We start from the raw sequence: 16,378 nt of genomic DNA on the forward strand, positions 1-16,378 counted from the left end.
ATTATAATAGTAATAATAAATTAATCAAAAATGATCTATATAGAAATATAATTTCAATTCAAATAGGGGCATCCCAATTGTGTCTGTCTAGAGTTCGGGCCACTATGCGGCCCTCACACCTGCGACCGATTCAACCAATATGTCTGAGTCATAGTGTCGGGGGCTTTCTCAGAGTACCTGATGTACCTGATGTACCTGTCCGTCTGTGTCCCTTTTGTGCCCATAATATGGAGATGTCTGTTAATGTCTGTCAACCTTTGTCCCTTTTTTGCCCATAATATGCATGGAGATCTCTGTATCTGTCAGTCCTTGTCCCTTTTATGCCCATATATGGAGATCCCTGATGTCGTCAGTATATGCCCATATATGAGCCCATATATGGGCATATACCTATATATGGGAATATTGGTTCGATCGGTGGTTCTGGCCAACTGGATATCCGAACTACTCGGCGGCGGGCACCGCACTCCCTCGAGTCCTTGCCGCTGCGTGCGTCGAGTTTGAAGTCAGTCGGTCCCATATATGCATATGACCATATATGGACATGGTGGTCAGATCTGTGGCTCTGGACAAGCGGATCTCTGTATCTCTCAGTCCCTGTCCCTTTTATGCCCATATGTGGAGATCTCTGATGTCATCAGTATATGCCCATATATGAGCTTGCCCCCTTTTGTGCCCATATATGGAGCTGATTGACTTGTTTGCGCCTGATGCCATGACGACACATAGAGGTTAGACAACACACTCCATATTTGGGGGTAACCTTATATGATTATGGCTGAGTTACAATGACACGAGGGCCTCCCTTAAGCCAATTTTAATATAATATTCAATTCTTTCAAACGTTAAAAAAAATAGCATATCTACAAGGTCACAAAGTGTCACGCTATGATGCATTGTGCATCAGCTGTTTATTCATTTATTTATTTATTTATTTTTTCAAAGCCATTTCACAATAGGGGGGCTAGCTGCAGCCAGAGGCTACGGCTATTTGGAGGTGTTTGTCAGGGAAAGGTTTGGAAAGCCCTGCTATAACCCATGGACATACAGTAACAACTATACAGTCTGTTGTGTGGATGTAGGTACAAAGGCCACATCCAGCACTGTTTGAGATGAATGCATACTGTTACTTATACAGTATGCATCTTGAACTCCTCTTTTGAAAGTATATGTATGTACGCTGCCATGCTGTTAGTCAGACGGCCAATTAAACTGGTAAAATGGACCCGAGTTGGCTCTGTACTTGGACTATGCTGTTCCGCCCACATATGTTCCCGTCTACCATAACAAACAGTGAAAACACCAAAATAAAGCCAAAGGGCAATGTGTTTCTGCAGGTAAACACCACCACACTACTCCAGTGTCTGATAACATCTGGTATAGAGGGGAATGATTTTTTTTAACACGGAGCAAAGTTACCTACTGTACTATGCCGTTAAGCATATTCTGATGCCAATATTTTTGCACTTTTAATCAAAAACTATTTGGAATATAAGACATTTACTATTCTTACATTGTGGTGTTGCTACTTTTACTTAAAGGTCAACTTTAGCCATTTTTTTCACATCTTCATATAATTGGTCCTCACTAATGCCCATGATATGGTATAAAAAAAAATCTACTCGGTCTGAGGAGGGCTGTGGACAGTTCAGAAACCCGCCGACCAGTCACATCATCGATTATAGAAACTGCAGGCTTTCTATTCCTGGAAAGTTAGAATGCTATAATGGAAGGAAGCCATCATTTTCGCGTTATTAGAAAATAAAATATATACAGTATATGTTTTGGAAACAAACAAAAATTGAGACCCAGACCAAGTAGAAAGAAATTTTATGAAGATAGGTTGAAAATGGATGAAGTTGTCCTTTAAGTAAAGGCTCTGAGTCCTTCCTCCACTGAAAGCTTGTGAAGCAGCGAAGTTCATTGAGTTTGAGGGTTATCAGGACCTCTTGTAGCCAATGCCTATATATACCGTTTGCTTCACATACTGTACATGGCAAGGTCGTGGCATATTATGTCACAAATGTTAATTCCCAGACAGGGTCCTGACCGTCTTACTGGACTGACCTGGGATTATAGCCAGAAAACCATCACATGTGGATACAACACATGTATCAAGTCTGGTGTTTAAAGTCTGAACAATCTGCTTATTTTTAAGGCGTGAACTTCTTTCTTTAATGGTGCTGTACGTTTTTCTCTTAAAATAAACGTTAAATAGCTCTATCTTACCGATAGTAACTGTTTGTGAAAGGGGTCTCCCCGTCTCTCCGGTTCTTTAGTAAATAGAAAATACATTTTCACGTCGGGATACCAGGAGAGAGAACTTAACTCATACAGGATAAACAAGTGAAATTGCATGATGAAACAAAACAAAACAAAAAAAATAGACAAAATTGGAAACTGGAACACTATCAAATGTAAGCTGATAAATGGGTTCTCTCTTCTGATTGGACGACATGTGTAATCCACCTGGAAATTTATTTTCTCTGTGCTAAAGAGCTGGAGAGACCCGTTACTATCAGAATACTCTTAATTTTAAGCAACAACAACCAAAGACGTACTTACAGCACCTTTTAACAATGATTTGTTTTCATGGACAACACATTTCCCAGACAGGAAACAGAGAGCAGGCCCAGAGAGGGAGGCTGACATGCGATGCACATCTCTCACGCCAGACCCATACATCATCATCATCATCATTAAATTGACACTCGCAATCTTCTTTTTTTTTTGCAGTGTCACGCAGCTTGTGTCTTTAACGCTGACATTTTTGTCCGATGGCAGTGGGGGAAAAAACAAAACAAAAAAACAGACCCATCATCCCAGCTACGAGCCACAGAGCAGCATTAACGAGCTGACTGCCGCTGGAGGGGGGGGGGGGGAGCTGGGGTCCCTGTGGATCTGATTGGTCCGTACGTAAGCGCACAAAGTGGAGCATCGTGCCATCCCTCAGCCATCTTCACACGCAGTGAAATCCTCAGTGTTCATGTGTCCATCTGTAGCTGAGAGTCACGTTGGCAGCACTGAGGGTTTCACAGTGCAGAGGTGGGGTTGCAAGAAAATTATCTCTATCTATCTATCTATCTATGGTATATATATTTTTCTTGTTAAATCCACCTCTGCAGAGCAAACGCCTCACGCCACATTTAACCCAATCTCTCTCCCTCCCTCTCTTCCTTTCTCTCTTACGCCCCCCCCCCCCCTCTCCCACCTCGCCTCCCACCCCCCTTGTCTCTCTTAGTGTCCTTGTACACCTACAGACTGTAAAGTCAAAGTGATGGGGCTTTTAGCAACCTGTTCCCATGATGACCCACACTCCAGCCTGTTATTTTCACTTTTGCACAAAGTTGAGGCTAGGCGAGGTCACAATGCTTATCGCGCCCTCTAGCTCATGAAGTGGAACGATGACAACTGCATGGCTGTCATGGCAACCAGGAAATATTGCCAGAAAAGTCCTCTTGTCCAGAGCAACAACAACAACAACAACAAAATCTGTATATTTTGCCACAGCATAAGACCCCCACGCCATAGATTTTCAGATTGTGTTAAGCGTCTCACAAACTCAATAGTGAATCATCGTCTAAACTGAGGTCATCTGTGCTGAAGGCAGAGCCAACCAGTTCATCATTGCCAATGTCGTTTTCTCATCACTATAGTGAGCACTTTCCATAGATGGGGTTATCCTGTATAGCACTGGTTCTCAAAGTGAGGTCCGGGGTCCTTGAGGGGTGTTCAGGAGGTCCCCAAGCAAAATGCAGAACAGCTTAAACACTCAAGCCCTATTTTATATTTCGGCTAAGCATTGTGAGCTTGTAGATCGGCTATAAAACTTTTGGAATAACCTTGACAAATCTTATGCGCTTCTGGGGTCCCTGGCACAAATTATTTTCCAATGGGGGTCTGTGGCTAAATCTATATTAGCCATACAACCCCCTGATTTGTCACAATTTGGGGGAAGCAGTGCTGTATAGCATGCAAAGCTGCATCTTGACTCCAAGATGGCAGGATTGCCACATAACATCGCTGACCGGACAAATAACATAATGCTGCTTTTAATCTGCTTTCCCATCATCAAAGGCATGTTAAATACTCTACATTAAATGCTTAAAATAGCCCAGAATGTACTACGTCTGGCCATGTACTGTATAGCGTGCCCCAGCAACACAATTTCATCTTCATAGGTTTACATACTGTAGCTTATCTGGAGAAGACAAACTATGTGACGAAGGGTGACGGTGTAATCCAGACCAGCGGTTCTCAATCTTTTTCAAACTATTTCACAGTCCCTGGCACAAAAATATTTTGTGTCAGGGACCTTCAGAAGAGAAGATTTATAAAAAACAAATTCCAAACATCTTTGATATTTTTGAAGTATAAAAAAAAAATAGCAGATGTATAAGCTTGCAGCGCAGCACAAGGTGACGCGCTGTGAGCTTGTAAATTTTGATATCCTTCCCCCTCGGTCATTCATTGTTTTGGGCCGTTGGAGAAATGTTTTATCCCTGCTTCTGGTCAGACTGAATTAAATACATGCATCTCCTTTCGGGAAATGTCTGATATGTTTATGTTTGATAATATCACAATTTAATTTAAAAAACACTGGCATCCCAATTTTGGTCATATTTTGCCTATTTTTCATTTTTATACAAAAATAAATAATACTAATACATCTTCAGGTGCAAAACGCGTTGCATTACACATGTTTTGAGCTTGTAGATCGGCTATTTTTGCTATTTGTAGTAGGCTACAGTAGGGCTTAAGTGGTTAAGGAAATTTATTTTCTTTTTTACAAATCAAACCCTGATTGTAAGCATGCTTACAGAGACCATCTTCACCACACTAGGATTTTTCCACTCCTACAAACTGTACCATAGAATAAACATTACAATTACATAAACAAGTCAACCCTGGCTCCATGGAGGCCCAAAGCCTCCCATAGCCATACAGTACATGAGGGCAGGACTTTTGGGGGGAAATGCTGGAGCACCATCTAGTGGATTAGACAAGTCAGGACCATAGGCTGTATGGCCAGGACCTTGCAGAAAAAAATACAAGCAAAAACAAAAAAACACACAATTTTATCCGAGTGCTTTCGGTAGAATAACGCCAGGCTGAATGGGTTCAGTCCTTAAATGCATGTTAAAAATATTACATAATAACCAAAAAAAAATTTGGAATACAATATAAAGAGAGGGATGCAGACATTGCAAATTGCCTGAATTCATCGTGTGATTAATTTTGTGTTTTTTCCTGCATAGATAATTTTGTGATGCTTAGTGAGCTTGTAGATTGGCTATTCCCAACTCTTCCTACTCTCATGCTATAGGCCGGTGATCTGTCTATGCGTATCGCAGTTAATAACTGCGATACAAAAACTAACACTGCCCAAAAAGGCATACATAACTGCCAGTTATGTATGCCTCTGTATACCTCGGTGTTAGTTTTTTTTTCTTTCTGGAACTGTCATGTCTTCCAAGAAATACACACAATCTCATTTTATAGACAAAACAATACACAAACATATTTTTCTGAAAACATTTGAGGTGAGAAACAGGCAATGCAGAAACACAAGGTTGAATCATCTTGGATCAATACGATCCACTTTGATCATTTGACCAGATTGTTGGGAGCCGGCAACGTTCCGTTGAACATATCTAATTTGCATGAAGTTAGATTTAACCAACTGTATGCACATGTCAGATACGTCGCATGCTCTCCATTGAAAGTTAACTGGATCCGTCGACTTAACATACAGTCAATGCATTTGGCGTGACTGCACCATAAGACCTAATGTCAGCAACTTATTGAGTCCGTTACAATTACGCTCCAGTGATTACAGACAAACCGCTGGGGTTGAATGCAGTCATTAAGCCATTCAGAAAAAATCCTCTAGGGACAAAGCTTATGGCCTGGAAAGATCACTGAAGGGATTTCTACACCAAACCAATCCTCAGGGTTATGAATGAAACCCAGCATGCTGCAAAGTGAGACAATTATTGATGATGAGTTGTGAGTCAGTGATTGATCAGATACAGTGTGACCATTGATCAGATACAGTAAGGTATGATGATTGATAAGATATGGTAAAATGATTGATCAGATAGGGAGTGATGACTGATCACATTAGGTGTGGCGGTTGCATTAAGCAAAAAGTGGATCAAAGCAAGAATGACAACAGAAATGTTCTTCGTAACTGGTATATATGTGGGTGTGTTTCTGCATGTTTCTGTTCTATCCACTCTGTGTTGGTGAGGATCCACATTAAAGGAATGTACCCAATTGTAAAAAAGAAAATGGACAGAGGTCCTATTGACATTTTGACTGTGGCTATAGTGACAATTTGACTGTGGTCCTAATTTTAAAAGATTGACAATGACCCTGTTGTATCTTAAGCATAGTATTTATGTACTTTAACTGCAGTGCTGCCTCTGGTGTCTGAATGTCCTCCACGGGATCAATAAAGATATAATATATCTATCCACCCAAACCTTATTAACTTTCATTTCAAAAAGGTCAAGGTCAAAAGGGATAGGCGGATTTTCATGACATTTGGTGAGAATGATCAGTCCAGTCCAAAGAGATGATTCACTTTTTGTCTAGAAAGTACATAGAAGGTCATGATCAAGGGCGAGGGCAAAACTATATAATCACTCATATCTGTGCTGGAGATGGACATGCATTCCCAGCGGGCATCGCTCTGTAGTCCAACAAATATTAGTTAGTTGAATAAATGAAAAGGCAGATAATACAGACATGCATGACATTAAAAAGCCCACCTATTTGCAAGGCAAAGACACCAACCGTAGAAATGTATTTCCATTCATAGCAACACTGTGTCTCTGTGTCAAACTTTTGACAGTTTCCCCAACAAATTTGAAGTAGGGCACTTATGACCTATCGATACAGTCAGTTGTTATTTTAACCCTGTCACTAGAGGGCTTGGTCAAGGCAAGGTTATTTAACAAGGTGTCAATCAAGGTCAGTAGTTGTTGCTGATTGATGGGAGAAGCAAACCTTTGTTGACTGTGCTCTCTACTGGTTGTGTTCAGATTACGTTTGTGGACTGTATTTTTGTATTTTTCTTTAATATGTTTTGTAGTCAACTGACCGGGAAGTGACGGACAATTTTGGTTGGAAGTGTGAAAAATATTATTTTTAGCGGTGCCAGCCGCTCTACATTTGACTGTGTGTATTTGTGTGTGTGTCCGTATGTATGAGCACGGCATAAACAGCTGCAGCTGATTGCAACAAATAGATGCAACCTATTACACTAATTAAACACAAACAGGAGACAGTGCAACACACAAGCCAACATGCACGCATGTGCACGCATGTGCACGCGCGCGCGCGCGCACACACACACACACACACACACACACACACACACACACACACACACACACACACACACACACACACACACACACACACACACACACACACACACACACACACACACACACACACACACACACACACACACACACACACACACACACACACACACACACAGTCAGTCACAGTCAGCACACTCATCAAATAGAGTAGTACTGCCTGAATACCAGCACACACTCATCAAACAGAGTAGGCACCGCTTACTCACACTGGGTGTGATTTTCTTTTTTTATAGGGCACGCGTCTAAACAAATAGATCTCATCAGCAACCTGTAGTGTTGAAGTAAAGGACCACATATACTGAATTTCCTCCCCACGGGATTAGTAAAGGTAGACCTTTTGATCACATAAATATAAAGACAAAAGTGTGGTGGATGGCTTTTAGTGTGATACAGTATACTGTACATTTTCTCTGTTGTATTGAAGAGCATAATAAAACAAATCAGACTACCAGGAAAAAAGGGTGCTGGTTTCTTTCCATCTAATGTATTAGCTCTTTTGGACCTCACACCTAGTGAGAAACTATTTTAAGGACTAAGTCATGCTTATATTCTTCGGGTCCCCCATAGTCTTTACTTGGTCCCCTTCTTTTTTCCTCTACAACAACATCTCTTCTGTGAAAATAGGTGATTTACATGTCACTTTGCAATGCATTGGAAACCTGTTGTGTTGTGAGCTTGGCTATTTTCATTGAATGTCTGCTTATTTTCTTATTTACCTATTATGACATGCACAGAATAGGCAATGGCACTTTGCAGTTGCAGTGCAGGTGCAGATGTGTGGCAAAAAAATTATCCTGGCAAACTCCTGCCCCCCCTGCTGGCAGAGGCTAAATTGTCTCTGAGAATAGGTTGTTGTTAAGTTCACAGTCACCTCTACCTACTCTGTACATGTGCTCCTGGCGGGGCAGCAGTGGCTCAGGAGGTAGAGGGGCCTGGGGCTTGGGGAACGGAACGTTCCTCATTCGATCCCCTGCTCCCCCTATGTTATTGTCGAAGTGAGACACTAACACAGCAAGACACTGAACCATTAACTGCTCCCGATGAGCAGTTAATGGTTGGTCCCTTGCGTGGTTTCCTCCGCCGTCGGTGTATGGGTGAATGTATTGCACATTGTAAAACGACTCGGATAAAGGTGCTTTCCATTTACCATGAGCTGTCTTGGATTTCAACAAACCGGACACATGTGCTGCATTTCTCTTGTTCATGTTGGCTCCGGGGCAGAGCCATGAAAGCTAAGGCACTTAAAGTCGGTCCGAACACAGCAGACCTAGCTGACACACCACTGCATCCTTTATATGAGGTCGGTGGTCATAGAAAACTGCGTACAAAAGTAATATCAGGCCACGGGCACATGGATGAGAAACATGACGCTCGGCTTTCTTCAGGCCCACTGACCTGAGAGGACGGAAATAAGACAGATTATACAGACACTCTGGTCCAGAACAGAGGTCCCCATCCAAGTCCCCTGGTGTCATGTGTGTGTGTGAACCACATTAACAGTGGGAGGAAGTGATCTTTGCAATTGCCGTTTGTCTATATGCATGTCATAGTGCTGAGCGATATGACTTCAAATCAATATCACGATTATTTCAAACTTTTGCCTTGATTACGATTAATGAACAAATAAACAATAATAGCAAATAGCTGATCTACAAGCTCTGTTTTTGCATGCCACTATTGTATAGTATAGTAAAGGGTTAAGTGGTTAATCAGACTAATTGATTTATATGATTATTTAAATGTGTTGATATAATTACAAAATGATAAAAATAAAAAAAAAGGTCACTAAAAACTCTGCTTCTCTATTCATTCGATTAACCTACATGAGCAAGATCAAGTCGTTCAGAGGTTCTTAATTTCCGTTTTGATATATTTTCGGTTAATTGTCCAGCCTTGGCATGTCGTATGAAGTACCTGCTCACCCATTCACTCTGAATTAATGAACCCATTCACTCTGAACGAACAAACAAATGAATCCTGCTCACCCATTCACTATGAACGAATGAATGAATCCTGCTCACCCATTCACTCTGAACGAACAAACAAATGAATCCTGCTCACCCATTCACTCTGAACGAACAAACAAATGAATCCTGCTCACCCATTCACTCTGAACGAATGAATGAATCCTGCTCACCCATTCACTCTGAAAGAATGAATGAATCCTGCTCACCCATTCACTCTGAATGAATGCTGCTCACCCATTCACTCTGAACGATTGAATGAATCCTGCTCACCCATTCACTCTGAACGAAAGAATGAATGAATGAATCCTGCTCACCCATTCACTCTGAACGAACAAACAAATGAATGAATCCTGCTCACCCATTCACTCTGAACGAATGAATGAATGAATCCTGCTCACCCATTCACTCTGAACGAACAAACAAATGAATGAACGAATCCTGCTCACCCATTCACTCTGTATGAATGAATACTGCTCACCCATTCACTCTGAGCTAATTAATGAATGAATCCTACTCACTCATTCACTCTGAACGAATGAATGAATGAATGAATCCTGCTCACACATTCACTCTGAACGAATGAATGGATGAATCATGCTCACACATTCACTCTGAATGAATGAATGAATCCATACGTGCTCACCCATTCACTCTGAATGAATGAATGAATCCATACGTGCTCACCCATTCACTCTGAATGAATCATGCTCACCCATTCACTCTGAATGAATCATGCTCACCCATTCACTCTGAATGAATCATGCTCACCCATTCACTCTGAACGAATGAATGACTCCTGCTCACCCATTCACTCTGAACGAACGAATGAATGAATGAATGAATCCTGCTCACCCATTCACTCTGAACGAACGAATGAATGAATGACTCCTGCTCACCCATTCACTCTGAACGAACGAATGAATGAATGACTCCTGCTCACCCATTCACTCTGAACGAACGAATGAATGAATCCTGCTCACCCATTCACTCTGAATGAATGAATGAATCCTGCTCACCCATTCACTATGAATGAATGAATCCTGCTCACCCATTCACTTTGAACGGATGAATCCATGCCTGTGTGAACTCTGCAGAAATGCCCAGACAGCCCTGCAGGCCAGACTCACTCCTGATATCAAATGGAAATGAGATATCCGGAGGGAGGGGTTTACCAGGCTATCTGCTGGTAAACAAACATAGCATTGTACTAGAGCCCCTCTCCTGCTGTTCAGAAATGTGGACATTCTACCAAGGCATCTGACTCTCTGATTGACCTTAGAGATAACTTCTTTCTCGTGATAACCTAATACATCGCTTCCCAAAGTGGGGTCCGGGGACCTCCAGGGGTCCTTGTGGGGTTCCAGGGGGTCCCCGGCAAAAGTAACAGTAACATAGCATCACAATAATTGTAACCACTTTATCCATTTATATGTTGGCTATTAAAAAATAGCAGATCTACAAGCTCACAGTGCGTCACTTTGTGCCGTGCTGCGAGCTTGTACATCTGCAATTTTTTTTACATTTTTGAAAAATATCTTTTTTTTTTAAACATTTTGAATCATTTTGATGTATTCTTTTTTTCAAAACAAATCTTCTCTTCTTGGGGTCCCCGGCACAAAATATTTTCCATTGGGGGGTCCGCGGCCAAATACATATCAATTTGGGGGTCCTTGGCACGAAAAGATTTGAGAATCACTGTGTTACACGGTTCCCTTACTGTAGTTCTCATAGTGGGAAAGAGCTTATTGTTGCGAGAGTGTCTGGTTCAAAGCCATTATGATTCCCTCATAAGCAATAGCTGATCTACTGTGAGTCCAGGGCTTTATTTACATTCTGATCTAGCCTTCCGTGACCTCATGTGATATTATAGCACGCATACACACACATATTGTAGCACGCATAGTATGTCATTGTCACAGCCCTTGTAAGGCCGCAACTATGGATGGTTTACTTAGCGATTATTCCTTCAGTTACTTTTTTCAATTGAGCGCATAATCGAAAACCGCATTTTTTCAACCAAAAAAGTGTGTTTTTGTCACAATATAAAAATAAAGAAATGAAAATAGATTATTTTTATAATCGACTAAATCGATCAGTATGTTTAACAAATCAAGCCCCATTTTATGCTTCATCGCACAACGGTGTCGTGGGTCAATATAAAGGTAGAAAGGGGTCAACCGTTGCTGTTCTCAAAGTGGGGTCCCGGGACCCCAAGGGGGGGACCCTCACCCCCCCACAGATGGGGGTCCGTTGCCAGATGCTTATTATTTTGGGGGTCCTTGACATGAAAAAGTTCTCCTGGACCACTGCTCTTAAGTGAAGTCTTAACACCTGCAGGTGGAAGAGAGAGAGAGACAGACAGAGAGAGAGAGAGAGAGAGAAAAGGGAAGAGGCAGAGTGAGTGACAACAAACAGGGACAGAGGGAGAAGAGTTTCTCCTCCTGTATGGTGGATTTGGTGCATTGCATATGCTGCTGGTGGATTACACTGATCCAAGTTAATGCCTAAGACCATGCAATCATTCATAACTACAGGAGCTGTTCTCTCCTCCCGGCGCCATCTGCCACCGACCGACCGCTGCCGAGGCGGGATTAACTTCGAGGAAGACGGAGTGGGGGTGGGGGTGGGGGCGAGGGGGGTGCTCTAATGCTGGTAGTCTGACCAGAGCAGAGACACCCCCCCCCCCCCACCATGGTATAGCTTAGTGATTCTCAACCTTGGACCCCCGGTTTGATTATGCATTAGGCCAGAGGTGTTAAACATTTTTCATGTCAAGGACCCTGCAAAATTGCAACAGCACACACACAGACACACACATACACACAGATACACACACACACACACACACACACACACACACACACACACACACACACACACACACACACACACACACACACACACACACACACACACACACACACACACACACACCAATCTATAACAAAGCAACACTTGAAGATGTGTGTTGCAAGAAGTGTGTGTGTGTGTGTGTGTGTGTGTGTGTGTGTGTGTGTGTGTGTGTGTGTGTGTGTGTGTGTGTGTGTGTGTGTGTGTGTGTGTGTGTGTGTGTGTGTGTGTGTGTCCACTGCTAATACACAGGCATTTCAATGTTATGGGCACATTATTTCTCTAACTGCAAGTCATCCGTCAATAATTTGATCGCTAATCATTACTGACCCCATGAGACTAGACAGTGAAATGTGGTCATTGTCACATACTGAAATCGTTGCTGTCTTTTAAAAACATAAACAAATAGTGAAAATAGCTGATCTACAAGCTCAAGACGGGTTGTGAGCTTGTTTAATCCATTAATCAAATACTTAATGGATTAATAAAATAATTGACAAGCTTGAAGATTGATGATTATTTTATCACAACCGATCTTTTTTTAATTATAATCGACAAAATTGATTAGTTTGTTTAATTGTTTTCCATGTCTCTCTGTTTTTCCCACCTCCCCTTTCCCCCTCTTGCCCTGACAGAGAGTGAGCCCAGACCCCCATTACATCCGGAGAGCTGACCGGGACAGCCAGGGGCCTCCTCTTCCTCCAGGGAATGGACGTACACTGCATTTAAAAAAGAAAAAAATCTACTGGATCAAACAACTACCCTTCTGGAAACCTGTGCCTTCAATCAAGTCCACTAGTCATTATTTTCCTTTTCTTTTATCTACTTTTTTCTCTTGCAGCGTTGGGGGGCAGAACTGGGATGTGACTCAGTCTAACCTTCTGACTTACCTGAGGACAACTGTCTGATGTTGTGGGGACTGGTCACAATCAAGCTGGTCACTCTCGTTTTCCCTCACTCTCTGAAGGACAGAAGAAAAGAAAATAAAAGAAAAAAAGAAATCATACATATTCATGAGCGGGACATGGAACTTTTGGACCGTTTCAAAAGTCTCGACTTCTTTGTTCTCAGTTTCTACAACTTGTGTTAGTGATTTACTTCATAATAGGAAGGAATCCCTCTCTGTGCAATATTGGTTGATATTTGTGTAAAGTTGTGGAAGTAGACGTCGGATAACTTTGCTAATTTTTTTGTTGTTTTATTTATTTTTGTAATGATGCTTTCCTGATTTATATTTTTCTAAAAACTATAAAAGATGGATCGGAGAAAAAGAATAAATACGGTATATTAAATGTATATCTTCTCCTAGTTGCATAATGGGGAAGGGAACACCAGGTTGTAAAAGACAATTTGTTATAGTGTCAAGTTTCGCCAAGTACGACTCTCTCTAATTCCCGATAAGGGCCAAAGCCATAGCCTATCTCAGATGCAATGCACGAGAGGCATTGTTACTCGGTTAGGAAAAACATTGATGTCCCTATAAAGCAAAGTCGTTGTTCAAAGAAGGTGGTGGACTTAAGCGACATTTTGGTTTCTTCTTCAGGGGCCGAAGAAACTAAAACAAATTAGCTAGCCATTCTCTACCTTTGTGTGGCCTGTTCTTCTTGCCGAACATTGTTATTTTGTACTTCTCTATCTGCGTATCGTTGCTGTCGGGTGGAAACCTTGTAAATCCAAAACCGTTCCTCTTTTATTATTATTTTTAAAACGATTTAAAATAGTGAAAATAGCCAATTTACAAGCTCACAACGCCTCGCATCAAGGGCTGTTTTGAGCTTGTAGATCGGCTATTTTCACTACTTTAGTGCGACACTCTTGTATGCTGAAGTGGGGTGTTAATTCACAAAAAAATACATATAACGTTGGAAGTATGGAGATTTGAGGTTTCTGCGCGACAGCGGCGATATCGAAGAACTAAATGGCATGAGTATGTGCAAAGTGCGCGAATGAATGAGTGCGTATGCCGGAATGGACAACAAAGAATTACTGTTTTATTGTTTTGATCCTGTTTTCTGCAATTTGTGAATTGTGTTTTATCTGTTCCCTTTAAGCTGCTATCCCTGCACTGTGTAGATCGAAGATGTCCTGCCTTATCCAAGAAGTTCTCTCTCCCTCCCAATCCTACCAACATCCAACATTATCTCTCCATATATCCAGTGGTGGACAAAGTACTCAACAGTACTTGAGTACAAATTGCAGGTACAAATTGCAGAGGACTACTGGTCAAATATTACTCCACTGCAAGTGAAAGCTGTTCAGTCAAATTTGTACCCGAGTTAACGTATTGGAATACATGCTTACAAAAATCTAAAACAAAATGCTCATGTATTCCAAAACTACACATTACAAAGTACATTTTTTTTTTAATATCAATGCATTGCTGTATTGAAATTCTGACATTTTCCAAAGAAAACCAAACTTCAACAATTATCTTTTATTTATTTTTATAGTTGATCTACAAGAAGGCTATTTTCTCTTTTTAGGCTATAGGCTTAAGTATCCTAGATCATTCATAATTTATTTATTTAAGTTTGGGTCCCCAGGGTCCCTTCCTACAAATGTAGTGGAGTGAAAAGTCAAAAGCATAAGACTTTTTGTATTATGATACTCAAATAAACTACAGATACACAAAAACATGTTCTTAACCCATTTAGACCTGAGGCCGATTCTAAAAAGCCTTCTAAATCCTGACCTAAGTTGTCTGAAAAACTTCAAATATTTATTCAAAAATTACAAAAAATCTATGTTGCTATATACTGTACATAGCAACAGGAACCCCAAAAGGGGTTCCCGTCCTGAAAGGTATATAGTCAGGGGATATTAAAAAAATCTTGGAATAAATTCCTTACCAAAAAAAATCTTCGCCAATATGTTTGTAAAGGTGTCTAGTAACACATCTCACAAAGACTGAAATGCAGTCCCCCTAGGAGAATTTTTGACAGCTCCTTAAAGTTAAAGGAGCACTTCACCCCTGGAAGAAGTTTTCGGTCTTTTAATGAAGTTTAGGAGTGAAGAAACAAGATCCTGGTTTTTTTTTGTGAATAATCTGTGTTTTTAGATATCTAGTAATGTTCGCAATATTCGTGACGTTATTTGCATCATGAGAGATTGGTCTCATTCCTTTCCGCACTACATGTCTCGGCGTGTCTCAGTCAGACCATCTCAAAAGACAGCCCCAATGGGGTGTCCGTAACACTTTGTTCAACCTTCTTTCGCCACTCGGCCACTCCCATTAGCTGCGGCCAGCGGCCCTTGCAGAGTGAGGCATTACTTTACCTGAGTTATCTTCTGATAGTTGTACTTGAATGTTGACATGAAATAATAATCCTGTGTAGTGTTTCATAAGCGCAAGCTTGAAAAAAAAAATACAGCGTGGAGTAGCAGCGCTGGTAAACAAACACCGTCACGAAAGGCTAGGATCATAATACCAAGGATGTGACAGTGATGTCAATACTATGCGACACGGAAGTGAAACTGCATGAAGATACTGAGGATGTCCCAGTGATATGACATCACTAACGAATCCTTGGACATATATGTAACTAGCTGAACGTTTGCGAGGACAGCCAGTGTTGCCAGATATTGTGAGAGAAATAAGCAGCCAGGTCTATGAAAACAAGCCCAAAAGAAAAATAACTATGCCAAGAGCACTTTACCTAGACATGGGATATTATATATTTGAAAATTGCTGATCTACAAGCTCACAACGCTTCGCAACCCATTGTGAGCTTGTAGATCTGCTATTTACAAAAAAATCTTGAGGGGGAAAAAGTCCAAAATGTGGATTTTTTTTTTTTTTTTCAAAATATTTTTATTTGCTTTTCAAAATGTGGAATATTTTTGACACATATTTGTTAGGGGCTCCCTGCCACAAATTATAATTTCAGATGGGGGTCTGTGGAAAAATACATGAACATGTTTGAGAACCACTGGTTTAAACAGCAATCAAAACATTTGGAAACAAGCCCAAATATCAACTACATTTTAGAAAGAAGCCGCTTATAATAAGCAGACATGGCGACACTGGCATGCTGTTTGGATGTTATTGTTGGAGATCACACCCACATGGAACCTCCCCTGCCACAAGGCACCAAAGCATTCTGGGAGTTGAAGTTATAGGCAGTGATACGCTGTGGTCCCCCTGTGGTCCCCCCTGTGGTCACC

This window comes from Gymnoscopelus braueri (assembly GCF_963280865.1).
Source record: "Gymnoscopelus braueri genome assembly, chromosome: 23".
NCBI lineage: Eukaryota > Metazoa > Chordata > Actinopteri > Myctophiformes > Myctophidae > Gymnoscopelus > Gymnoscopelus braueri.